Consider the following 25,742-nt stretch of genomic DNA (forward strand, 5'->3'; position numbering starts at 1 on the left):
ACAACCATGTCTGCTTCAAGGGTTTTCCAATCCTGCCAGGACAGCCATGTCTGCTTCAAGGGTTTGCCAATCCTGCCAGGACAACCATGTCTGCTTCAAGGGTTTACCAATCCTGCCAGGACAGCCATGTCTGCTTCAAGGGTTTACCAATCTTGCCAGGACAGCCATGTCTGCTTCAAGGGTTTGCCAATCCTGCCAGGACAACCATGTCTGCTTCAAGGGTTTACCAATCCTGCCAGGACAGCCATGTCTGCGTCAAGGGTTTACCAATCCTACCAGGACAGCCATGTCGGCTTCAAGGGTTTACCAATCCTGCCAGGACAGCCATGTCTGCGTCAAGGGTTTACCAATCCTGTCAGGACAGCCATGTCTGCGTCAAGGGTTTACCAATCCTACCAGGACAGCCATGTCTGCGTCAAGGTTTTAGCAATCCTACCAGGACAGCCATGTCTGCTTTAAGGGTTTACCAATCCTACCAGGACAGCCATGTCTGCTTTAAAGGTTTATAACTCCTGCCAGAACAACCATGTCTGCTTCAAGGGTTTACCAATCCTACCAGGACAGCCATGTCTGCTTCAAGGGTTTACCAATCCTGCCAGGACACGCTGATGGCTTAGATGTCATTTGTAGAGTTTACCCTAAAGTGTACAGTATGTGGCAATTGGCAGCAGTGGACAGTATTAGAATGTAGTGTAAGCTTCATTGGTTGGCTGTTACGCCCTCTGTCAGGTCTACTGGATATGCAGCCCAATGGCCAACTGAAGGCGTGCACCACAGCGTGCTGATTGTGACTCAGCGGCATAGTGTTGTCAGCCTACAACAGGAAGGGCTGGTACTGGCAGGATCTCCAGGTAAGAAAATACACAGGGAGCTTTCTCTAAGCTTCCCATCACTTCTGCCCCTGTGACCACAGATATATAGATCCTATATTCTATAATCCTTCCTATCTATCTATCTATCTATCTATCTATCTATCTATCTATCTATCTATCTATCTATCTATCTATCTATCTATCTATCTATTGCAGTCCTGGCACCTTCACCATTGAATGTATGTAATGGTAAAGGGTGCTGGGGTGTCCTGTTGGGTCTATTGATGCTGGAGGATCTATTGTAGCTGGAAGGGATCTATCTTTGTGGGAGATCTATTGTTTCTGGGGAGGTCTATTGTTGCTAGTGGTGGCTCTATTGTTCCTGGGGTTTCAGTTGTTGCTGGGAGAGATCTGCTGTTGAGGGAGGAGTGTATTGTTGTTTGCTGATGTAAGGTCTATTGATGCTGGCTATGGGGAGATCTTTTGTTGCTGCCCGGGGTCTATTGTTGCTGGGGAATCTACTGATGCTGGAGGGGTCTATTGTTACTGGATGCACCGGATCTTATTGACTGCCTTTCTTGTTATTATTATTATTATTATTATTATTATTAATATACAGGATTTATATAGTGTTTGCGCCGCGCTTTACAACATCAGGGAAAACAGTACAGTTACAATACAATTCAACACAGGAAGGATCAGAGGGCCCTGCTCGTTAAAGCTTACAGTCTAGAAGTTATCATTAACAAATTCCATCCAAATTACTTAGCACCACAAAATGATACTTGGTTCTGTATTCTCTAAAGTAAGCGGTAATAGGAGGAATGGTGCTCGGAGGAGGGTAGAGGTGGAACCAAGCAACGGTGCTCGGATGTGGGTAGGTGTCGAAACCCAGTAATGGTGCTCAGAGGAGGGAACGGGTGGAACCAAGGCTTGGTGTTTGGAGGTGGGTAGGGGTGGAACCAAAGAACAGTGTATGGTGGTGGGTTGGGGTGGAACCAAGGAATGGTGCTCAGAGGAGGGTAGGGGTTAGAACCAAGGAACGGTGCTTGAAGGTGGGTAGGAGGTGGAACCAAGGAACGGTGTTTGGAGGTGGGTAGGGGGTGAAACCAAGGAACAGTGTTTGGAGGTGGTAGGGGCAGGGCCATCTTAATAGCATAATGGGCCCTTGGGCAAAGTAATGCCCTGGGGCACCTACTTCCTTGCCCCAATTTACACCCCTACTGTAAATAGTTAAATAGTTGATTGAATTCAACATATATTCATTAGTACTTTCAATAAAATTGATTTTGCAAAAGGAAAACATTCCATATATCAAAGACTAGTCAACACAAAGGGCACAGTACAGGGGGGGGGGGGGGGGGGGGTCAGGAGGGCACAGTACAGGGGGGATGCAGAAGGGCACAGTACAGGATGGTGGGATGCAGAAGGGCACAGTACAGGGGGGGTCAGGAGGACACAATACTGGGATCAGGGGGGCACAGTACAGGGGGGTCAGGAGGTCACAGTACTGGGATCAGGAGGGCACAGTACAGGTTCTGGGACACTTCCCGGGATACAACCATATCAGGACAGTTTAGCAAAAAGCGTGACTGTCCCAGCAAATCCAGGACAGTTGGCAAGCATGATGTAATGCAAGATTATTGTGGGGCCCCTATGTACCTGGGGCCCCTGGGCAGTGCCCAGGAGTACCCTTGCATTAAGATGGCCCTGGGTAGGGGTGGAACCAAGGAACAGTGTTTGTAGGTGGGTAGGGGTGGAACCAAGGAACGGTGTTTGGAGGTGGGTAGGGGTGGAACCAAGGAACGGTGTTTGGAGGTGGGTAGGGGTGGAACCAAGGAACGGTGTTTGAAGGTGCGTAGGGGGTGGAACCAAGGAACAGTGTTTGGAAGTGGGTAGGGGGTGGAACCAAGGAACAGTGTTTGGAGGTGGGTAGGGGGTGGAACCAAGGAACGGTGTTTGGAGGTGGGTAGGGGTGAAACAAAGGAACAGTGTTTGGAGGTGGGTAGGGGTGGAACCAAGGAACGGTGTTTGGAGGTGGGTAGGGGTGGAACCAAGGAACGGTGTTTGGAGGTGGGTAGGGGTGGAACCAAGGAACGGTGTTTGGAGGTGGGTAGGGGTGGAACCAAGGAACAGTGTTTGGAGGTGGGTAGGGGTGGAACCAAGGAACAGTGTTTGGAGGTGGGTAGGGGTGGAACCAAGGAACGGTGTTTGGAGGTGGGTAGGGGTGGAACCAAGGAACGGTGTTTGAAGGTGCGTAGGGGGTGGAACCAAGGAACAGTGTTTGGAGGTGGGTAGGGGTGGAACCAAGGAATGGTGTTTGGAGGTGGGTAGGGGTGGAACCAAGGAACGGTGTTTGGAGGTGGGTAGGGGTGGAACCAAGGAACGGTGTTTGGAGGTGGGTAGAGGGTGGAACCAAGGAACAGTGTTTGGAGGTGGGTAGGGGTGGAACCAAGGAACGGTGTTTGGAGGTGGGTAGGGGTGGAACCAAGGAACAGTGTTTGGAGGTGGGTAGGGGTGGAACCAAGGAACGGTGTTTGGAGGTGGGTAGGGGTGGAACCAAGGAACGGTGTTTGGAGGTGGGTAGGGGTGGAACCAAGGAACAGTGTTTGGAGGTGGGTAGGGGGTGGAACCAAGGAACAGTGTTTGGAGGTGGGTAGGGGGTGGAACCAAGGAACGGTGTTTGGAGGTGGGTAGGGGGTGGAACCAAGGAACGGTGTTTGGAGGTGGGTAGGGGTGAAACAAAGGAACAGTGTTTGTAGGTGGGTAGGGGTGGAACCAAGGAACCGTGTTTGGAGGTGGGTAGGGGTGAAACCAAGGAACGGTGTTTGGAGGTGGGTAGGGGTGGAACCAAGGAACAGTGTTTGGAGGTGGGTAGGGGTGAAACCAAGGAACTGTGTTTGGAGGTGGGTAGGGGTGGAACCAAGGAACGGTGTTTGGAGGTGGGTAGGGGTGGAACCAAGGAACAGTGTTTGGAGGTGGGTAGGGGTGGAACCAAGGAACAGTGTTTGGAGGTGGGTAGGGGTGGAACCATGGAACGGTGTTTGGAGGTGGGTAGGGGTGGAACCAAGGAACGGTGTTTGGAGGTGGGTAGGGGGTGGAACCAAGGAACAGTGTTTGGAGGTGGGTAGGGGTGGAACCAAGGAATGGTGTTTGGAGGTGGGTAGGGGTGGAACCAAGGAACGGTGTTTGGAGGTGGGTAGGGGTGGAACCAAGGAACAGTGTTTGGAGGTGGGTAGGGGTGGAACCAAGGAACAGTGTTTGGAGGTGGGTAGGGGTGGAACCAAGGAACGGTGTTTGGAGGTGGGTAGGGGTGGAACCAAGGAACGGTGTTTGAAGGTGCGTAGGGGGTGGAACCAAGGAACAGTGTTTGGAGGTGGGTAGGGGTGGAACCAAGGAATGGTGTTTGGAGGTGGGTAGGGGTGGAACCAAGGAACGGTGTTTGGAGGTGGGTAGGGGTGGAACCAAGGAACGGTGTTTGGAGGTGGGTAGGGGGTGGAACCAAGGAACAGTGTTTGGAGGTGGGTAGGGGTGGAACCAAGGAACGGTGTTTGGAGGTGGGTAGGGGTGGAACCAAGGAGCGGTGTTTGGAGGTGGGTAGGGGTGGAACCAAGGAACGGTGTTTGGAGGTGTGTAGGGGTGGAACCAAGGAACGGTGTTTGGAGGTGGGTAGGGGTGGAACCAAGGAACAGTGTTTGGAGGTGGGTAGGGGTGGAACCAAGGAACGGTGTTTGGAGGTGTGTAGGGGTGGAACCAAGGAACGGTGTTTGGAGGTGGTGGGTAGGGGGTGGAACCAAGGAACAGTGTTTGAAGGTGGGTAGGGGGTGGAACTATCTATCTATTATCTATGTATCTTCTTAATTTCCCTTTAGGATTAATAAAGTATTATCTATCTATCTATCTACCTATCTATCTATCTATCTATCTATCTATCTGTCTGTCTGTCTGTCTATCTATCTATCTATCTATCTATCTATCTATCTATCTATCTATCTATCTATCTATCTATCTCTCTATCTCTCTATCTGTCTATCTATCTATCTATCTATCTATCTATCTATCTATATCTATCTATCTATCTATCTATCTATCTATCTATCTATCTATCTATCTATCTATCTATCTATCTATCTATCTACCTATCTGTCTGTCTGTCTGTCTGTCTGTCTGTCTGTCTGTCTGTCTGTCTGTCTGTCTGTCTATCTATCTATCTATCTATCTATCTATCTGTCTGTCTGTCTGTCTGTCTATCTATCTATCTATCTATCTATCTATCTATCTATCTATCTTTCCCATAAAAAAACACAAATAAAACAAATGCTCCAAATCATACAAAGATCATTTATTGAAGTTGTTCTTTGTCAGATATCACAGAGAAATGTTCTAAACGAATTCTTGTGTATCATCTCAGTGAATTACCCCCCCCTCCCTATCCCCGCACTTATACAGAACCCAGATAAATGCTCTTTGGCAGTCGGACTCCCCCTTGTGGATTGGTTGGGGAATGTCAGCCGGAGGGCAGGAGGGAGAACACACACCCCAGACAGCTGGGCTGGAGATTGTCGTCTCCTTTAATGAACTTTATAGGAGTCGTTGTTGACTGCACTGCGTCCATCAGTACCGGAATCTCAGGATCCCCGATGGAGTTCTGTATAAGAAGGAAACAAATAAAAAAAAATCTGTCATCAGTGATATGACCAGTTATTAAATCCAAGGGTTCACATACTTTTTCCACCTGCACTGTGAATGTTTACACATTGTGTTCAATCAAAATATTGGTAACATTTATGTTATTAGTGTAAGCCGACTGTGATTGTCTATTGTTGTGACTTAGATGAAGATCAGATCACATTTTATGAGAAATCCATATCATTCCAAAAGGGTTCACATACTTTTTATTGCAACTGTATATATATATATATATATATATATATATATATATATATATATTTAAAGTCAAGGCGTTAGAGAATAAATTGGTGGGGGTTGCAATTTTTTTTTTTTTTACCTAAAAGTTTTTTATTGAGTTTTAACTACTTACCGACCAGGTTGGCTCCCCTGCGCGAGAGCCCGTAGCTATACGTCGGCTCTCGAAGCGGCCACTAGGGGCGCGTGCACGCCCCCCTGCTCGTCCCTGACTCCCGTGCACGTGCCCGGCGAGCGCGATCGCCGCCGGGCACCCACGATTGCTCGTTACAGAGCGGGGACCGGGAGCTGTGTGTGTAAACAAGGGAGAAATGCCTGACCGTCTGTTCATACAATGTATAAACAGAAGATCAGTCATTTCCCCTAGTGAGGCCACCCCCCCTACAGTTAGAACACACCCAGGGACATACTTAACCCCTTCCCCGCCCCCTAGTGTTAACCCCTTCCCTGCCAGTGGCATTTTTATAGTAATCCAATGCATTTTTATAGCACTGATCGCTATAAAAATGCCAATGGTACCAAAAATGTGTCAAAAGTGTCTGAAGTGTCCGCCAGAATGTCGCAGTACCAAAAAAAAAAATCGCTGATCGCCGCCATTACTAGTAAAAAAAAAATATTAATAAAAATGCCATAAAACTTTCCCCTATTTTGTAATGCTTTAACTTTTGCGCAAACCAATCAATAAACGTTTATTGTGATTTTTTTTAACGAAAAATATGTAGAAGAATACATATCGGCCTAAACTGAGGAAAAATAATGTTTTTTTTATATATTTTTGGGGGATATTTATTACAGCAAAAAGTAAAAAATATTCATCTTTTTTCAAAATTGTCGCTCTATTTTTGTTTATAGCGCAAAAACTAAAAACCGCAGAGGGGATCAAATACCACCGAAAGAAAGCTCTATTTGTGGGAAAAAAAGGACGTCAATTTTGTTTGGGAGCCACGTCGCACGGCCGCGCAATTGTCAGTTAAATCGTCGCAGCGACCGGAAGCTAACATTTTGTCTGGGCAGGAAGGGGGTGTATGTGCCCAGTAGGCAAGTGGTTAAGTCGACTGTGATTGTCTATTGTGAAAAAGGAAAATTCTCGCGCCAAATTAATTATACTAAATAAATACTTAATTAATGAATGAATGAATGAATGAAAAATTTATAAAGCGCGGCGCATGCGAACTGAATCGCTTCTGGGCGCTTGATGTTTCGTGTCTCATGACATCAAAAGAGCAGAGTTTTGATCCGTCTTCTGAAAGTCAGGTGGTTTTCCTCCAACCGAATGCTGGTTGGTAAAGCGTTCCATAGTCTAGGACCCTGAAAAGCAAACCTTCTTTCTCCTTTGGACTTGTATTTGGTTTTTGGTACCCTGACCAGATTTTGGTCGGTGGATCGCAGAACGCGATTAGAATTGTGAGGTTCTATCTTGTCGCAAAGATATTGCGGCGCCTTCCCATGGATGCACTTATGTGTCAGGCAGAGTGCTTTAAATGCAATTCTGTCTTTTACTGGCAGCCAGTGAAGGGTTCTCAGCGAAGGTGAGATTGATTCCCATGTTTTTTTCCCAGTCACCAGTCTGGCGGCCGTATTCTGTACGACTTGCAGACGGGAGATTTGGGAGTCCGAGGTAAAGGGCATTTGCATAGTCCAGTCTGGAATTCACGATTGTTCCCACCTCGACTGCTACGTCTTCTTTGGGGATAAATGGAATAAGTCTGCGTAGTAGGCGCAACAAATGGTGCGATCCGCTGACTACTGACCCTATTTGTGCGTCCATTGTCATGAAGGTGTCGAAGATGACACCAAGACTTTTGACTTTGTAGCTAGGGGTGATGCTTTGGCCCAGAATGGGCGGCGGTGTCCAGGTTGTTGCCAGTTGACTCTTTCGGCTGGCGTGAAACATAAGGAGTTCTGTTTTTGAACTGTTGAGTTTGAGATAACTCTTAGTCATCCAGTTTTCTATTGAAGAGAGACATTTCTCTAATCTGAGATGATGATCCTTTTTGTTGCAGATGCGAAAATACAGTTACGTATCGTCTGCATAAGAGTGATAGAGTAGTTCTTGGCTACTGATAATATCAAAGAGAGGGCGAAGATAGATGTTGAAAAGCACCGGTGATAGGGGGGATCCTTGGGGGACTCCACATGACACCGTGCGCTTTTCCGACGTGAAAGATCCCAGTTTAACTGTTTGTGATCGGTTTTCAAGAAAGGAAGAAAACCATGGTAAATCACCTTCTGCGACTCCTGCTACCTTGGCTAGTCGCATCAGTAACAGTTTGTGGTCTACCGTGTCAAAGGCTGCGCTTAGGTCCAGCAGAACCAGAATTAAGTGACTTATTATGTGAAGCTGCTCCCTAAAAAAATCAGAGTACTGAATTTCCGTGGAATGTGGTATGGAGTAAGGGGCGCTAAATTAAGAATGGATTAAGTGTCACAATCAGATTGCAGTAATGTACAGTCTACCCGTATATACAAATCTATGTGAAATATAAACAAACAGATGATTACAATAGTGTCCTTATGTACAATTGTACCAAATATTGTGAAATATTGAAATTAACCATCAAGAGGATTATAGTGCACAGTCCTGTGATTAAAAAAGTCCAAGTGCAAAATGCAAATAATACAGTCCCAGGTGAATGGGTTAAAGTGCCGTGTGCAGCGTGCTCATAAATCTTCAAAAGGCCAAAGTGCGAGGAAAGGGTGATCCACCTTCACCTAAAAGTCACCAGAGCTAATAATAGATGGCTCCTTACCAAACGGTGTTGACCAGATTAATTAAAATATGGTCAATAAGGCTTGTTTATGATATGGATCAGCCCGGTCTCATTTGGTTCCAGTATCAGCAGCATGTGGCAAATGGAATCCCAAAAAGGAGAAAAGGAAATGCCACCATAGTCTAAAACCATTTATTAAACACTTAACCCCCGGACCATATTGCTGCCCAAAGACCAGAGTACTTTTTGTGATTCTGGACTGCGTCGCTTTAACTGACAATTGCGCGGTCGTGCGACGTGGCTCCCAAACAAAATTGGCGTCCTTTTTTTCCCACAAATAGAGCTTTCTTTTGGTGGTATTTGATCACCTCTGCGGTTTTTATTTTTTGCGCTATAAACAAAAATAGAGCGACAATTTTGAAAAAAAAAAAATATTTTTTACTTTTTGCTGTAATAAATATCCCCCAAAAATATATAAAAAAACATTTTTTTTCCTCAGTTTAGGCCGATACGTATTCTTCTACCTATTTTTCGTAAAAAAAATCGCAATAAGCGTTTATTGATTGGTTTGCGCAAAAGTTATAGCGTTTACAAAATAGGGGGCATTTTTATGTAATTTTTCTTAATATATTTTTTTTACTAGTAATGGCGGCGATCAGCGATTTTTTTTCGGTACTGTGACATTATGGCGGACACTTCGGACACTTTTGACACATTTTTGGGGCCATTGGCATTTTTATAGCGATCAGTGCTATAAAAATGCATTGGATTACTATAAAAATGCCACTGGCAGGGAAGGGGTTAACACTAGGGGGCGGGGAAGGGGTTAAGTATGTTCCCTCTGTGTGTTCTTACTGTGGGGGGGGGGGTGGCCTCACTAGGGGAAACACTGATCCTCGGTTCATACATTGTATGAACGGAAGATCAGCATTTCCCCCGCTGACAGGACCGGGAGCTGTGTGTTTACACACACAGCTCCCGTTCCCTGCTCTGTACCGAGCGATCGCATGTGCCCGGCGGCGATCGCGCCCGCCGGGCACACGCACGGGAGTCGGGGGCGAGCGAGGGGCGCACGCGCCCCCTAGTGGCGGCTAAAAGAGAGGACGTATAGCTACGGGCTCTCGCCTAGGAGAGCCGACCTGCCGCCGTATAATGACGGTGGCTGGTCGGCTAGTAGTTAAATCATAAAAAAGATTACAGTGCCAAGTGGCCACTCACTGTTGCTGGTGCCCGTATCCCGGCACTGAGGCTGTAAGCTGTAGGGATATGCGGATGTGAAGAGAGATGGTCGCGTCTTGGTAAGCTGGCGTGTCTTCCACCGCTAGCTGCCTGTCGACCAGAAAACCGGAAGTGCGTGGCTTGTGCGTGCGTGCCCGGGTACCGCCTCGACGTACGTTTCGTCTAAAACATCATCAGGAAGCGTACCCGGCGCACGCACCAGACGTATACTATATAGGTCTGTCTATCAGCCTGTAGGAGGGGCAGTCAAATCTTAAAGACAGCCTCTGTCCCGGTTACCAGAGCCTCCATAGTGAGTGTGTTTTAACTAGCAATATATCCCCAATGACATGTAAAATATGTGATACATAGGTATGTTCCATATTTTATATAACACAATTACGTTTAAAATCATACATTATATATATCTGTAAAAAAACATCCGACGATGCTCCCTGTAATAAAATACTAACTGCTTGTTGCGCCATCTAGAGGGGATCCCTATTAGTGTCTCAACCATGACAACAAACTGGGAAAGCTGGTTGCAATTATACCTCTTATTCCCCCAGATCTTTACAATTATTAATTTGATTGAATGACAATAATATTTAAAAAATATATATGTTGTATATATAAATTATAAAATTATAAAAATGTTATAAAATTATTATATAAAATTTATAATATTGAACCAATATTTGGATACTCGACCGATGGGTAATTGCAAACTGCCTATCTTACTAGGCGGATTCCTGCCAGATTCGGGTTGATCCATATATAAGATGGTGAGCCCCCATATTTCACCACCCCTTCTGTTTGCCATTCACTCATAATTAGGTTTAGCGAAATCTTATAGAAAAGAGGACAATCGCGGTTAGCGTTGACCGTAAAAAAAGTTTCAGTACATATGATAGCAAATGTAAAAGGTGTTGCAATTTTTTATGTCACGCGGTATTTGCGCAGAAGTTTTTCAAACACTATTCTTTAGGAAAAACACATTTAAAAAAAAAATGTATGCAAAAAAAAAAAAACACAACACGTAACCCAAGTTTTTGTTAAAATAAAAAAAATTATGTTACGCCGAGTAAATAGATACGAAACGTTTCACGCTTTAACCACTTAAGGACCGCCTCCTGCAGATATACGTTGGCAGAATGGCACGGCTGGGCACAGGCACATACAGGTACGTCCTCTTTAAGTGCCCGGTCCGAAGCTCCGTGACCGTGACCGCGGGACCCGCTGACCCGATCGCCGCTGGAGTCCCGCGATCGGTCACAGGAGCTGAAGAACGGGGAGAGCTGAGTGTAAACACACCTTCCCTGTTCTTCTCTGTGGCGCTGTCATTGATCGTGTGATCCCTGATATAGGGAAACACGATCAATGACGTCACAAGTCCAGCCCTGCCCCCCTACAGTTAGAAACACAGATGAGGTCACACTTAACCCCTTCAGCGCCCCCTTGTGGTTAACTCCCAAACTGCAATTGTCATTTTCACAGTAAACAATGCATTTTTTGCTGTGAAAATGACAACGGTCCCAAAAATGTGTCAAAATTGTCCGAAGTGTCCGCCGTAATGTTGCAGTCACGAAAAAAAATCGTTGATCGCCGCCATTAGTAGTAAAAAATTTTTTTTTTATAAAAATGCAATAAAACTATCTCCTATTTTGTAAACGCTATAAATTTTGCGCAAACCATTTGATAAACGCTTATTGCGATTTTTTTTACCAAAAATAGGTAGAAGAATACGTATCGGCCTAAACTGAGGAAAAAAATTGTTTTTTTATATATTTTTGAGGGATATTTATTATAGCAAAAAGTAAAAAATATTGTGGAAACACCCACAAAATGACCACATTTTTGAGAGTAAACACCCCAAGGTATTTTTAAGAGGCATGGCGATTTTTTTTTTTTTTTTTTGCCATAAATTTTGGAAAAATGCAGAAATAAAATGAAAATGTATTTATTTTAAACAAAGTTGTTTGTTTTATATTTTTCACACACAACATGGACATTCATAGAATTACACCCCAAAACACATTTTGGAAAGCATACACCCCAATGTATTTTCTAAGAGGCATGGTGAGTCTTTTGAAAATGTAATTCTTTTGCCACAAGTATGCAAAAAGAAATAAAAAATTTAACTTTTTTTTTTTTACCCAAAGTTGTCAATTAACCACTTCCATTAACCACTTATACACCTTCCTGCCCAGACCAATTTTCAGCTTTCAGCGCTGTTGCACTTTGAATGACAATTGCGCGGTCATGCTACACTGTACCCAACTAAATTTGTATAATTTTGTTCCCACAAATAGAGCTTTCTTTTGGTGGTATTTGATCACCTCTGCGATTTTTATTTTCTGCAAAAAAAAAGAAGACCAGAAATTTTGAAAAACAAATGTTTTTTTTGTTTCCGTTACAAAACTTTGTAAATAAGTAGGTTGTCTCCTTCACTGATGGGCACTGATGGGACTGCACTGATGGGCACAGATGAGGTGGCACTGATGAGGTGGAATTGATGGGCACTGATGGGCACTAATATGCAGCACTGATGGGGCACTGATAGGCGGCACGGATGGGCACTGATAGGCGGCACGGATGGGCACTGATAGGCAGGACAGATGGGCACAGATAGGCGGCATGGATGGGCACGGATAGGCATCACAGATGGGCAAAGATAGGTGGCGTGGATCATATCTGAGTGGTGGCACGGATGGGCATGGATGGGCACTGATAGGTGGCACCGATAGGCACTGATAGGTGGCACGGATGTACTGTATTATATTTTACTTATGGATGCCAATCAGTGCCAAACAACAATGCCTGCCAATTTGTGATGCCCATTGTGGGAACTGATTGGCATCCATTGTGGGCACTGATTGGCATCCATTGTGGGCACTGATTGGCATCCCTGGTGGTCTAGGGTGGCATACCTGGTGGTGGGTATCCCTGGTGGTCTGATGGCATCCCTGGTGGTCTAGTGTGGGGCATCCTCGGGGGGCTGTGCTGATAATCGATCAGCAAAAGCCGATAACCGTCTCTCTACATCGTGATCAGCCGTGATTGGACACGGGTGATCACGTGGTAAGGAGTCTCCTCTGATGGAGGACACCTGCTTTGGCAGGGCTCTGATGGGGGACACCTGCTGTGAGGGGGCTTTGATGGGGGACACCTGCTGTGAGGGGGCTTTGATGGGGGACACCTGCTGTGAGGGGGCTTTGATGGGGGACACCTGCTGTGGGGGGCTCTGATGGGGCACACCTGATGTGGGGAGCTCTGATGGGGGACACCTGCTTTGGCAGGGCTCTGATGGGGGACACCTGCTGTGAGGGGGCTCTGATGGGGGACACCTGCTGTGAGGGGGCTCTGATGGGGGACACCTGCTGTGGGGGGCTCTGATGGGGCACACCTGCTGGGGGGGGCTCTGATGGAGGACACCTGCTTTGGCAGGGCTCTGATGGGAGACACCTGCTGGGGGGGGGGCTCTGATGGAGGACACCTGCTTTGGCAGGGCTCTGATGGGAGACACCTGCTGGGGGGGGGGCTCTGATGGAGGACACCTGCTTTGGCAGGGCTCTGATGGGAGACACCTGCTGGGGGGGGGCTCTGATGGGGGACACCTGCTAGGGAGGACTCTGATGGGGACACCTGCTGGGGGGGCTCTGATGGGGGACACCTGCTGTGGGGGGCTCTGATGGGGGACACCTGCTGTGGGGGAGGCTCTGATGGGGGACACCTGCCGTGGGGGGGGGCTCTGATGGAGGACACCTGCTTTGGTGGGGCTCTGATGGGGGACACCTGCTTTGGTGGGGCTCTGATGGGGGACACCTGCTGTGGGGGGCTCTGATGGGGGACACCTGCTGTGGGGGGGGGCTCTGATGGGGGACACCTGCTTTGGGGGGCTCTGATGGGGGACACCTGCTGTGGGGGGGCTCTGATGGGGGACACCTGCTTTGGGGGGGCTCTGATGGGGGACACCTGCTCTGAGGGGACTCTGATGGGGGACACTAATGAAGACTTCTTAGGGGAGCATCTCTGTGTTTGAGTCGTAGCCATAGAAACATTTGTAAAGGGGAGGAGTTAGTAAGATGACCACGCCCATGTGGGGGCACCAGCAATATTTCTGCACCCAGGCGTCTGTCACCCTAAGATCGGCCCTGGCCACACTGATCATCCTCTTTGTCTTGCCCACATCTGATTCCCATCCTCGGCTGCTGTGGAATAAAGGGGATGGGGGGATGGTTGGCGGTCAGGAAATTTCATTTACCAGCCCCTTCCAGTGCCACCTAGTGGGCAGTTAGAACTCACAGTACATATCTGGCCACATGCAAAAAAAATCTAGAAAGGTGTTCCGGTTCCGCTGATGGTAGCAAATCACGGCCGCTGGAGGTTCTCACAGGGCTGGAGGAGAAGTTCTGGGACCCCGTAGGTAGAGATGATGTCAGCTTGGGGGGCGGGCCGCCTCTACATCTCCTCCAGCCCTGTAAGCACCACCAGCGGCTGTGATTTGCTACCATCGGCGGAACCGGGACACCTATGTAGATTATTTTTCATCTCTCCTTCCCAGCACAAATCATCCCTCCATCCCAAATCCCCCTCCTAGCACAAATAACCTCTCCTAGCACTTTGTTTTCACGCAAATCGCACCACAAAGTATTCATTTTAGTATCGGTAGCATTTGGGCGAGTACCGATACCCGCCCAAACGCAATGGTATCGGCAATGATACCAGTATTGGTATCAGTGCATCCCTACACAAATCCACCCTCCCCCAATTCACCCCTCCTAGCACAAATCCCCCTGCCAATCTCCCCTCCTAGTGCAAATCCTGTCGCCTCCCAAATTTCCCCTCCCAGCACAACCCCCACCCCCATCTCCCCTTCCCAGCACAAATCATCCCTCCATCCCAAATTACCCTCCTAGCACAACCTCTCCTAACACTGTCCCCCCCAAACCTTCCGCAAAATCTTCCCTCCTAGTACAAATCCTTGCCCCCCAAATTCCAAATTTTCCCTTCCAGCACAACCCCCACCCCCATCTCCCCTTCCCAGCACAAATCATCCCTGCATCCCAAATTACCCTCCTAGCACAAAAAAGCTCTCCTAATACTCCCCCCCCCCAAAATCTCCCATCCTAGTACAAATCCTCGCCCCCCCCCCCCCCAATTCCAAATTTTCCCTTCCAGCACAATCCCCACCCCCATCTCCCCTTCCCAGCACAAATCATCCCTCCATTCCAAATTCTCCGCCTAGCACAAATAACCTCTCCTAGCACTTTGTATTGACGCAAATCGCACCACAAAGTATTCATTTTAGTATCGGTAGCATTTGGGCGAGTACCGATACCCGCCCAAACGCAATGGTATCAGCAATGATACCAGTATTGGTATCAGTGCATCCCTACACAAATCCATCCCTCCCCCAATTCACCCCTCCTAGCACAAATCCCCCTGCCGAACTCCACTACTAGTACAAATCCTGTCGCCTCCTAAATTTCCCCTCCCAGCACAACCCCCACCCCCATCTCCCCTTCCCAGCACAAATCATCCCTCCATCCCAAATTCCCCTCCTAGCACAACCTCTCCTAACACTGCCCCCCCGAACCTTCCGCAAAATCTTCCCTCCTAGTACAAATCATCCCTCCATTCCCAAATTCCCCTCCTAGCACAAATAACCTCTCCTAGCACTGCCCCCCCCCAAACCCTCCCCAAAATCTCCCGTCCTAGTACAAATCCTCGCCCCCCAAATTCCAAATTTTCCCTCCCAGCACAACCCCCACCCCCATCTCCCCTTCCCAGCACAAATCATCCCTGCATCCCAAATTCCCCTCCTAGCACAAATAACCTCTCCCCCCCACAAAATCTCCCCTCCTAGTACAAATCCTCGCCCCCCAAATTCCAAATTTTCCCTTCCAGCACAACCCCCACCCCTATCTCCCCTTCCCAGCACAAATCATCCCCTCATCCCAAATTCCCCTCCTAGCACAAATAACCTCTCCTAGCACTGCCCCCCCAAACCTTCCCCAAAATCTTCCCTCCTTGTACTAATCCTCGCCCCCCCACCCAAATTCCAAATTTCCCCTCCCAGCACAACCCCCACCCCGTCTCCCCTTCCCAGCACAAATCATCCCTCCATCCCAAATTCCCCTCCTAGCACAAATAACCTCTCCTAACACTGCCCCCCCCAAACCCTCCCCAAAATCTTCCCTCCTAGTACAAATCCTGTTCCTAGGGTGACCACATTTCCAAAATACCATTCAGGGACACCCACCTTCCCAAAAAGCAGCTTGTGCTGTAACGAATCACAGCACAGTGATTGGACACAAGAGGCGGGATTTATGATTTCCCCAATCACAAGCAGGGGGCGGGCACTGTGCTCCTCCAGGCATTCATGGCCAGGACAAGTACTGTCAGCGAGTAAAGAGTTGATGTGGTGGCCTTTTTTGGGGGCACTGGTTAGGCTTGGGGGGGTGGCTGTGTCAGTTTCATCCCGGGACACTGTATTGTCCTGGAATGAAGGTGCCCGGGACAGACCTGCAAAATGCGGGACTGTCCCAGGCAATCCGGGACACGTGGTCATCCTACCTGTTCCCCCTCCCCACCCCAAATCCCCCCCTCATAACTGTGAGGAGAACAACCTCTCCAGCATCCACCAAGTACAGAGTCTCGATGGGTGGGCCAAGTCATTTCTGCAGTATTTGTAAGAGGAAATGCGAATCTCCTCTCATCGCTCAGTCTGCCAACAAGTGAGATCCGCAGAGTACACATCACTACAAAGTCAAATAAACATTGAGGAAGGTTCTATTGGTGGAAGGATGAGAGATGGATACAATGTTTATACATGTCTGGAGTCCTGCCCAATCGTGGTGAGGTTGGCCATCGTCCATCAACGAAACATGTAAGGAAAGAGACGTTGTTACCTAAAGTTTAAAGACGTTTTGGATACAGCGGTTCGTTTTTCAACCTTTTCTCAGACAAATCTCCCTTTAGAACGACGCACAGTCCCGGGGCACACCAGTCTGAGGGTTCTATCCCACCAGGAGGTGCGTCCAAGGAGGTGCGTGTTCACACACATCACACTTATTAACCATCCCCCGTACATTACTTTACTTTTGGTGGTTGTAATGGGATGATACAGGGCACCCGGAAAGTATTCACAGCGCTTCACTTTTTCCACATTTTGTTATGTTACGGCCTTATTCCAAAATAGATTAAGTTCATTATTTTCCTTAAAATTCTACAAACCATCCCCCCATAATGACAACGTGAGAGAAATTTGTTTGAAATCTTTGCAAATTTATTAAAAATAAAAAAATGAAAAAAATCTCATGTACATAAGTATCACAGGCTCCTCCCACGTACATCAGTATTACAGACTCCTCCCATGTACATAAGTATCACAGGCTCCTCCCACGTACATCAGTATTACAGACTCCTCCCATGTACATAAGTATCACAGGCTCCCCCCATGTACATCAGTATTACAGACTCCTCCCATGTACATAAGTATCACAGGCTCCTCCCACATACATAAGTATCACAGACTCCTCCCATGTACATAAGTATCACAGGCTCCTCCCATGTACATAAGTATCACAGGCTCCTCCCACGTACATAAGTCTCACAGGCTCCTCCCATGTACATAAGTATCACAGGCTCCTCCCATGTACATAAGTATCACAGACTCCTCCCATGTACATAAGTATCCAAGGCTCCTCCCACGTACATCAGTATTACAGACTCCTCCCACGTACATAAGTATCACAGGCTCCCCCCATGTACATAAGTATCACAGGCTCCTCCCATGTACATAAGTATCACAGGCTCCTCCCACATACATAAGTATCACAGACTACTCCCATGTACATAAGTATCACAGGCTCCTCCCACGTACATAAGTCTCACAGGCTCCTCCCATGTACATAAGTATCACAGACTCCTCCCATGTACATAAGTATCACAGGCTCCTCCTACGTACATACGTATCACAGGCTCCTCCCACGTACATAAGTATCACAAACTCTTCCCATGTACATAAGTATCACAGGCTCCTCCCATGTACATAAGTATCACAGGCTCTTCCCATGTACATAAGTATCACAGGCTCCTCCCATGTACATAAGTATCACAGGCTCCTCCCACATACATAAGTATCACATGCTCCTCCCACGTGCATAAGTATCACAGGCTCCTCCCACGTACATAAGTTTTACAGGCTCCTCCCATGTACATAAGTATCACAAGCTCCTCCCATGTACATAAGTATCACAGGCTCCTCCCATGTACATAAGTATCACAGGCTCCTCCCATGTACATAAGTATCACAAGCTCCTCCCATGTACATAAGTATCACAGGCTCCTCCCATGTACATAAGTATCACAGCCTTTGCTCAATACTGGTGAAGCACCTTTGGCATCACTGGCGGCCGGTGGTAATTTTTTCTGTGGGGGGGGGCTGCAAACAGTACCAACCCCCCCTCCCTCCACCTCAGTGGGTTGGGTTTGGAGCACTTACCCCATCTATGGTGGGCAGCGCTTCTCCTGGGCTTCACCGGTGGCTTCCCCTGCTCGGCGGTGGCAGCGGCTTCCCCTTCCCCTTCTCTCCACAGGCATCACAGCCGTGGCGGCGTCTGTTTTTCCTCCCTGTTTCGCGGCGGCCAATCAGGACTCTTCTGTTTTTTTTCAGACAATTGTAAAAACGAGTCTCAGACCTGATTGGCCGGATTGAGGATCTGTGTTTTAATAGCAAATGTTCATTCGCTGTTGTAACACTTGGGGGGGGGGGGGGCGTAGCGCAATGTGCACCCAGAGCTCACCCTATTTTGAAGCTTATTAGAGCCTATGGCCCAAACCCTGAAATGGGCCGGACGCATGAATAGGGGGTGGCTGTGGATAGAGGGGGCGGCGCCAGAGCACCCCAGATGGACGGGCCGCCACTGATCACGTTACTCCCTTCCTCAACCTGGGAACCAACATCGGAGCATTCAAACCGCTGCTCATCCTCCAGCAGCATGTACCGGCAGGGCTGGACTGGGACAAAGTTTGTCCCTGGACTTCATCTAGACTGGCCCACTTTGACAGGTCCCTCCTATGACTGCCAGACAACTCCCCCCCCAGCCACCCAAGCCCCCTCTCCCCCTTCACTAGCCACTAGCCGTTTTACTTTATTAGAGTAGAATGGCCGGTACTGTTATAGGCAGTAACAGTGGGACATTTTTTTTCACCCAGTGCAAAGAATCAGTTCGGCGCCCCCCCCCCCCCCATGGGACAAGATTAGGCAGAAGTGAGAAACCCCCAGGCCATAGCTGTTGAGTCAGCTGTCTGTCCCCTCCCCCATGCTCCTTCTGGTCCCCCCATGCTCTTCTGTCATCCCCCCTGCTCTTCTGGTCATCCCCCTGCTTCTCTGCCCCCCCCCCCAGGTGAGCGCTGCAGGGAGGGAGAGAAGGGGAGCGCTGCGGGGAGAGACCGACAGAGGAGCAGAGGGGGGCGGCGGTCCGCTGTCACTGAAGCCGGCCCACTGAGCCATCGGCCCACCGGGAAACTCCCTGTAGTCCCAATGGCCAGTCCATCCCTGTGTAGCCGACACTGTGGTCGCATAGTTCGGGGGACTCCTCCGTGCATGATGGTGGGGCTACGGAAGGAGTGACTGTGGACAAGGAGCCGGAGGAATAGGCCGCTTTGACAGCTGCAGTGGAACGCAAACTACTGTGAGCCTGAGTGACAGAGGATGAGGAGGATGAGGACGGCTTTGTTATCCACTCCGCCAACTCTTCACATGTTCTGGCTCAATAACACGGCCAGCTGCCGGAAAAAAAAGGCCAAGCGTGCCCCACGGCCACGTGCTGATGAGGATGCACCGTGTCCACGACCAGCACTGTTGACTGTAGACACAGAGGCCTGCTTGCCCTCTTTTTGTGGCCTGTGAGTGTCTGCCTCTCCTTGTTGGCCTTTTCGGGGATTTTTTTGCGGGGGATTTTTTTTTTTTTGCTTGGTGCACTATAACCGTTATATTCATTCTTTTAAAAATTTTTGGGATGGGGATTTTTATAACTATTTATTAGGGTTGTCCCGATACCGATACTAGTATCGGTATCGGGACCGATTCCGAGTATTTGCGGGAGTACTCGTACTCCCGCAAATACCCCCGATACCGAAATAGAATACTCCCCCCCCTGCCGCCACCGTTACGCCACATCCCGCCGCCGTTACGCCGCATCCCTGCTGCCGCCGACTGGTTAATACGCGCAGGGAACATTACAGCTTTCATTTGAATAGCTGTAATGATTCGCGCCGCGTATAGACACTCCCCCTTGCTCGGGTGAACTGTCCAATCCCGAGCAAGGGGGAGTGTCTATACGCAGCGCGGCACAAATCATTACAGCTATTCAAAGCTGTAATGTTCCCCGCGCGTATTAACCAGTCGGCGGCAGCGGCATGCAGGTAAGGGGGACATGGCTGGATATGGGGGGAGACAATGGCTGCATATGGGGGACATGGCTGGATATGGGGGGGACATGGCTGGATATGGAGGGAGACAGGGCTGCATATGGGGGACATGGCTGGATATGGGGGGGAGACAATGGCTGCATATGGGGGACATGGCTGGATATGGGGGCAGACATGGCTGCATGTGAGGGGACATGGCTGGATATGGGGGGAGACATGGCTGCATATGGGGGGACATGGCTGGATATGGGGGGAGACATGGCTGCATATGGGGGACATGGCTGGATATGGGGGGGAGACATGGCTGCATATGGGGGGACATGGCTGCATGGGGGGGGATATGGGGGGAGACATGGCTGCATATGGGGGACATGGCTGGATATGGGGGGAGACATGGCTGCATATGGGGGGACATGGCTGCATGGGGGGACATGGCTGCATGGGGGGGCATGGCTGAATATGGGGGGGACATGGCTGCATATGGGGGGGGACATGGCTGCATATGGGGGGACATGGCTGGATATGGGGGGACATGGCTGGATATGGGGGGAGACATGGCTGGATGGGGGGAGACATGGCTGCATTTGTGGGGGGACATGGCTGCATTTGTGGGGGGACATGGCTGCATTTGTGGGGGACATGGCTGCATTTGGGGATACATTTAAAAAAAAGTATCGGTATTCGGTATCGGCGAGTACTTGAAAAAAAGTATCGGTACTTGTACTCAGTCCTAAAAAAGTGGTATCGGGACAACCCTACTATTTATTATAGAGCGTGGGAAGGGAATATGGTGCTTGGGTGCAATAAGTTTGTGCTTGGTGCACTATAAACCATTTTACTATAGGTTTTTTTAAATAAAGAAAAATAAGGGTGTAGCAATTGTGGAGAATTTGCTGCAAAAAAAAAACAAAAAAACTAAAATAAAATAAATGTAAAAAAAAAAATCAGAAATCCCAAAAAACAAACAAACAGTGGTAACGCTGAAGGAAGACCACCTGCGACTCAGAAGAAGGATCAGCAATTATGGAGATTTTTTTTTTGCTGCTGCTGCTGGAAAAAATAAAAAAAGACCCCCCCCCCCCCAAAAAAAAGAGGGGAACCACTGCTGACGCAGAAAGAGAAACACCTGCAACCCAGAAGGGGTCACCCCAAAAAAAATCTAACGTATAGCACTGCTGGGCTGAATACTAATAATGCAACAACAGAACCTGCAAAAATAAATAAAAATGATTGATGGAAAAAAATGGGATCATTGGTGACACACCGACGCTTCAGTAGCACCACAACCAGGGATGGACTGGCCGTCGGGACTACCGGGAGTTTCTTGGTGGGCCGATCGGCTCAGTGGGCCAGCTGTAACTGTCACTCACAGTCTCTCTAAGTTGGTCTGTGTCACTTGCGTGAACGCTCCTGCACCCGGTGGCGGTGCCAGCCAATAGTCATCATCACTGTGGCACGACACTTCCCTCCTCCGATGTTTACAGCCCCGTCCCAGCAGCGTGATGTCACTCAAAGGCAGAAGCGGGAGGGGATTATCATGGGCGGAGCCGAGGAGAGCTGCTGTGCAACCAAGAGGAGCCAGCGCCGCTGAGTAGAAACCACCATTGAACTTACTGGTCACGGTCACTGATGAATGAATTTACTGGTCACTGTCACTGTTGAATGAATTTACTGGTTACGGTTACTGATGAATGAATTTACTGGTCATGGGCACTGATGAATGAATTTACTGGTCACTGTCACTGATGAATTAATTTACTGGTCACAGTCACTGATGAATGAATTTACTGGTCACTGTCGCTGATGAATTAATTTACTGGTCACGGTCACTGATGAATGAATTTACTGGTCACTGTCACTGTTGAATGAATTTACTGGTCACGGTTACTGATGAATGAATTTACTGGTCATGGGCACTGATGAATGAATTTACTGGTCACTGTCACTGATGAATTAATATACAGGTCACGGTTACTGATGAATGAATTTACTGGTCACGGTTACTGATGAATGAATTTACTGGTCACTGTCACTGATGAATTAATTTACTGGTCACAGTCACTGATGAATGAATTTACTGGTCACTGTCGCTGATGAATTAATTTACTGGTCACAGTCACTGATGAATGAATTTACTGGTCACTGTCGCTGATTAATTAATTTACTGGTCCCGGTCACTGATGAATGAATTTACTGGTCACTGTCACTGATGAATTAATTTACAGGTCACGGTTACTGATGAATGAATTTACTGGTCACGGTCACTGATGAATGAATTTACTGGTCACTGTCACTGATGAATTAATTTACAGGTCACAGTCACTGATGAATGCATTTACTGGTCACTGTCACTGATGAATTAATATACAGGTCACGGTTACTGATGAATGAATTTACTGGTCACGGTCACTGATGAATGAATTTACTGGTCACGGTTACTGATGAATGAATTTACTGGTCACTGTCACTGATGAATTAATTTACAGGTCATGGTTACTGATGAATGAATTTACTGGTCACTGTCGCTGATGAATTAATTTACTGGTCACAGTCACTGATGAATGAATTTACTGGTCACTGTCGCTGATGAATTAATTTACTGGTCCCGGTCACTGATGAATTAATTTACTGGTCACTGATGAATTAATTTACAGGTCACGGTTACTGATGAATGAATTTACTGGTCACTGTCACTGATGAATTAATATACAGGTCAAGGTTACTGATGAATGAATTTACTGGTCACGGTCACTGATGAATGAATTTACTGGTCACGGTTACTGATGAATGAATTTACTGGTCAGTGTCACTGATGAATTAATTTACAGGTCATGGTTACTGATGAATGAATTTACTGGTCACTGTCGCTGATGAATTAATTTACTGGTCACAGTCACTGATGAATGAATTTACTGGTCACTGTTGCTGATGAATTAATTTACTGGTCCCGGTCACTGATGAATGAATTTACTGGTCACTGTCACTGATGAATTAATTTACAGGTCACGGTTACTGATGAATTAATTTACTGGTCACGGTCACTGATGAATGAATTTACTGGTCACTGTCACTGATGAATGAATTTACTGGTCACAGTCACTGATGAATGAATTTACTGGTCACTGTTGCTGATGAATTAATTTACTGGTCACGGTCACTGATGAATTAATTTGCTGGTCACAGTCACTGATGAATGAATTTACTGGTCACAGTCACTGATGAATGAATTTACTGGTCACTGTCGCTGATGAATTAATTTACTGGTCACGATCACTGATGAATGAATTTACTGGTCACGGTTACTGATGAATGAATTTACTGGTCACGGTTACTGATGAATGAATTTACTGGTCACGGTCACTGATGAATGAATTTACTGGTCACTGTCGCTGATGAATTAATTTACAGGTCACGGTCACTGATGAATGCATTTACTGGTCACAGTCACTGATGAATGAATTTACTGGTCACAGTCACTGATGAATGAATTTACTGGTCACGGTCACTGATGAATTAATTTACTGGTCCCGGTCACTGATGAAGGATTTTTCTGGTCACTGTCACTGATGAATTAATTTACTGGTCCCGGTCACTGATGAATTAATTTACTGGTCCCGGTCACTGATGAAGGATTTTTCTGGTCACAGTCACTGATGAATGAATTTACTGGTCCCGGTCACTGATGAATTAATTTACTGGTCCCGGTCACTGATGAAGGATTTTTCTGGTCACGGTCACTGATGAATTAATTTACAGGTCACGGTCACTGATGAATGAATTTACTGGTCACTGTCACTGATGAATTAATTTAGAGGTCACTGTCACTGATAAATTAATTTACAGGTCACGGTCACTGATGAATGCATTTACTGGTCATGGTCACTGATGAATGAATTTACTGGTCACGGTTACTGATGAATGAATTTACTGGTCACGGTCACTGATAAATGAATTTATTGGTCACTGTCGCTGGTGAATTAATTTACTGGTCACGGTCACTGATGAATTAATTTGCAGGTCACGGTCACTGATGAATGAATTTACTTCCACTGATGTACTAATCTACTGCCACTAATGGTCATGGTCACGGATGGAATTTTTTTTGCACAATTGCATATATACTGTTTATATACTGTTTTTGTGCGTGTTTTCAAAAATAAAGTGGGCCGGCCTGGATGAAGTCCAGGGCCAAATTTTTGTCCCAGTCCAGTCCTGACCACAACACTGTGTTATTCACACTACACTGCACTGTATTATACGCACTGTACTACACGGTGTTATTCACACCACACTACACTGTATTATATATATACTCTGCACTGCACTATATACTCATCGCTGGACCGGACCGCTGATTATCCGTCGCTGGAGAGATCATCCATCGCTAGAGAGAAGACCATGTTGGAGCGGGGGGGGCCGGGCCGAGAGTGGATTCACATCGCTGGATTTTTTTTTTTTTTATTAATAAAGGATTTTTTTCTACGGTGTGTGTCTGTCTTTTTCAACTATTTACACTTCCTTCGTGAAATGGTAGAGGTACGGTGTACCCCATTACCAATTCACATGGGGGGGCCAGGATCTGGGGGTCCCCTTTGTTAAAGAGGTCTTCCAGATTCTGATAAGCCCCCCGCCCGCAGACCCCCACAACCACCGGGCAAGGGTTTTAGGGATGAGGCCCTTGTCCCCATCAACATGGGGACATCCTCCCCATGTTGAGGGCATGTGGCCTGGTGCGGTTCAGGAGAGGGGGGGCCGCACTCTGTCCCCCCTCTTTTCTGCGGCCGGACAGGTTAACGTGCTCGGATAAGGGTCTGGTGTGGATTTTTGGGGGAACTCCACGCCATTTTTTTTTAAATTTGGGGTGGAGTTCCCCTTAAAATACACACCAAACCTGAAGGGCCTGGTATGGATATTTGGGGGGAACCCCACATAATTTTTTTTTTAAATTGACGGCGGGGTTCCCCTTAATATCCATATCAGACCTGAAGGGCCTGTTAATGGAATTTGGGGGGACCCCCAGATTTTTTATTTTTTTTCTTTATGAATGAATCATCTCTGTATTTGCCAGAGCCGACAATTCATTATAGCCGTAAGTCCGGTTTTAAATGCCTTTTTTCCTTTCAGAAATTACACTTTGTGCAGGGACAGTTCTATGTATGGGAAACAAGCGCTATTTCACATGCTGACTTTACACCCCCCCCCCCCTAGGTACGAAATTTAAAGTAATATTACACTTTTATTGTTTCACTTTTAGCATTATTAAATTCACTGCTCCTGAAAAAACGGCAGTTTTTAAAACTTTTTTTTGCATTGATACATGTCCCCTGGGATAGGACCCGGGTCCCCAAACACTTTTTAGGACAATAACTTGCATATTAGCCTTTAAAATTAACACTTTAGATTTCAAATGTTCGAGTCCCATAGACTTTAACGGGGTTCTAAAGTTCACACAAACATTTGGTGTGTTCGCAAGTTCTGATGCGAACCGAACAGGGGGGTGTTCGGCTCATCCTTACTCTGCACTACGTTATATACACTACACTGCCTGCACTGTATTATATATTCTACACAGACTGCATGTTCAATCCACTAACTAACCTGCCTAATCCCTAATTGAAGAAGCTGAAGTTAGAAG

This window comes from Rana temporaria, chromosome 5, assembly GCF_905171775.1.
Source record: "Rana temporaria chromosome 5, aRanTem1.1, whole genome shotgun sequence".
NCBI classification, from domain to species: domain Eukaryota; kingdom Metazoa; phylum Chordata; class Amphibia; order Anura; family Ranidae; genus Rana; species Rana temporaria.